The sequence below is a fragment of the Mus pahari genome, chromosome 21 (genome assembly GCF_900095145.1).
Source record: "Mus pahari chromosome 21, PAHARI_EIJ_v1.1, whole genome shotgun sequence".
NCBI lineage: Eukaryota > Metazoa > Chordata > Mammalia > Rodentia > Muridae > Mus > Mus pahari.
This window is the reverse complement of record NC_034610.1, coordinates 34,229,677-34,232,763: the sequence shown is the minus strand read 5'-3', so window position 1 is coordinate 34,232,763 and position 3,087 is coordinate 34,229,677.

Sequence of the window (3,087 nt, the reverse complement as noted above, 5' to 3'; positions counted from 1 at the left end):
AGCACTCGGGAGGCAGAGGCAGGCGGATTTCTGAGTTCGAGGCCAGCCTGGTCTACAGAGTGAGTTCTAGGACAGCCAGGGCTACACAGAGAAACACTGTCTCAAAAAACCAAACCAAACCAAATAAAACAAAACAAAACAAAACAAAAAAGACAGTTTATGATCCCATATCATACTGATTCCAACTTGGAATAATGAGATAAGAATTAACTCTCCATTGACAATAAGGGCCCCTGATCAATTATTAGCTAATCATACATCTCTAGACAAGAAAGAGGCATAGCTTGATCAATCAATAGTCTACACAACACAAGCGAGAAGACATGGGCAAAGCAGTAGACTAAGGTGCCCAGGACACACACAAGACTAATTTCATGTTGGGACAAGTAATATATGGATGGCCTCTCCAATCAGGTAGAGAAGTAATGCAGAGGATATGTAGGCCTCTTCTTGGTTCCCTGCATAATGAGATCACAAATAACCCATCTCAATAAAGATCACCTCTGCCTCTATCCAGTTGCCCTCATAAATTTTATAATAAGTCATTGAATAAAGCAGCTCACTAGTACCTTCTCTTGGAGTCCTGCCCATTCTTTAAATATTTCTACTTTTTCTATGTTTATTCTGTCTCCTTATTCTTCTTAGATGTGAGATAATAAACCCCAGAGCCATTTTCTTGGGGTGACTTTGGTGACAATTGTCAAACACACTAGCTCTCCAAGTTAGACTGACCAAGAGCTAAGACTGGCTTTGTCGCACGCAAACACCTGATATCAGTTTCAATATGAAGTCATGGAATATAATTAAGCATTATAATATAAAACCCACATTATACAAATAATACATACATAACTTGACAGAAAGAAATATATAAAGCAAAAACCCATATGTGCTTTTTAAGGAAAACAGAAGACCAATTAGCACATCAAACATGGAAATCTTGGTTTCTAAATATTATTTTCCATTAAAAACAAAAACAAAAACAAAACCAGGTATCCTAAAGTATTTTTTCTGTATTGGGAACTAAGAAAAACCCAAAATATTAAGAAGAGGCAGAAACACTGAAAAGAAGCCTAAGGCTAGTAGAAATAAAATCATGCTTGATGAGTAAGAAGATATTTACAAAGTAGTTTTGGAGTAACCACCTACAAAGTACTTAATTGCAAAGAGAAAATAGTAATGTTTTGGTAGACTAACCTAACAGTCACACATTTAAGTAATGGAAATTACTATCACTAGAAGCAAAATGAATTGCCGTTATGAGTGTTTTATGTCAACTTAACACAGGCTTGACTTATCTGAAAAGAGGAAACCTCAATTAAGAAATGCTTGATCTAGCTGCAGAGCATTTTCTTAATTAGTGATTGATGATGGAGGGCCCATTCTATTGGAATGGTGCCACCCTTGCTGAGCTGATGGTCCTCGGTTCTGTCAAAAGAAGTTTGGGCATGCCAGTAAGCAGCATTCCACCATGACATTGGCATCAGCTCCTGCCACTGGGTTTCTGCCCTAAATTCTCTCAGTGATGGACTGCAATGTGGAAGTGTGAGCCAAATAAACCTTTTCCTTCCTGCCTTGCCTTTGGCTATGGTGTTTCATCACAGCAACTAAGACAATAAGATTCCTTATAGGATTCCCTAAAGATACAAGACCACGTGGATAAAAAAATAAAATATCCAAACCTGAAGCTAACTGTGAGGGAACATCAAAGAATATTCTACAAATTTGCCAATTTTACACTACCGAAAACATTAAGATCATAAAATAAGTCTGAGGAACTCTATATATTAGAGACATGAGACTATGAATACAACCCAAGATCTGCAAGCAACAATTCCTGGGCAGAAGCTGTATCTGCAAAGACTGATTGATTAGCATGCGCAGATTGTTGCTGCATGGACAGACAGCTCAGCAGTTAACAGCACTTACTGCTCTTGCAGGGGACCAGGGTCTGATTCCACGTACCCACATGGTGGCTCACAAACGCCTGTAATTCCAGGGAATCAGGTTACTCCCTTTGACTGCTACAGGCATCAAGTATATGTGGTGCAGTACCTATAATGCAGACATTAATGTATGCACATGTTTCATGCAATACATACAGGCATCAAGTGTGCAGATGGTGCAATACACACACATGCAGACAGAACACGCAGACATAAAATAAAGTGAACAAATATAAACAAACAAAAGCTAGGAGTGATGTTGCAGGTCAGAGACCAATTCTATTTTATTCAGAGCTAATCTTACCCACCTGAATAGCCATTCTTTGCCCACCTCTGTGTCAGAAATAACATTCTGTGGTGAGTAGATTTAAAGCCTTTTGGAACTTAGCAGACAATTAGTTTTCACCAGTCCATAAGGTAAGAATGTCACCCGATAGCATGTGAGGCCGCCTTGCTGTAACCCATCACTAAAATTTTTACATGCCTTGATTGATAGCTCTCTCTTAGCTCTGTTACTAGCAAACTCTGTGGACCTGCTTCCCCATGGGAACACGGGTCATGGAGTAACTTAGCTCCAGAGCAATTGATCTCTTCTTTCCTTTAAGGTGAGAGTTGTAGTTTTTGTGGGGACAGATCCAATCCTGATTAGATGCTGAACCAGAACGTTATTATAAAATTATTAGAAAATCATTATAAGTTTGTGATATTTAAATTGATAGTGTGGATTGGTTAATAATATTGTATTATGTTGCTGACGAATACAAAAGTACTTTGGAGATGAATGTGAAAGAAAGTCCTTGGGAATCATATCCCCTTGTATCTGTAAGACGTTAGTAGAGAAAGAAAGGAGAACAAATGTGAGGCAATGGAAGCAAAATGTTAAGAATTCAGCACAGTAAAAAAAAAAAAATCATTTTTGCATGTTATTTTGTAAGAAAATGAAAAGGGTTTAAAAGTGACCTAAGGAGTTAGCAAGTTTTGTTTTCTAAGTCTGGTAAATAGATCCAGTGGATAATACATCTTTATTGCATTATTCTATCAATTTGATGAGTGGCTTACAAAGAAAACAATAGGGAAGACTATGGCATCTTTTGTTTACATCAACCTTGTACTCTAATTTGATATAATTCCTGTTTTTAAC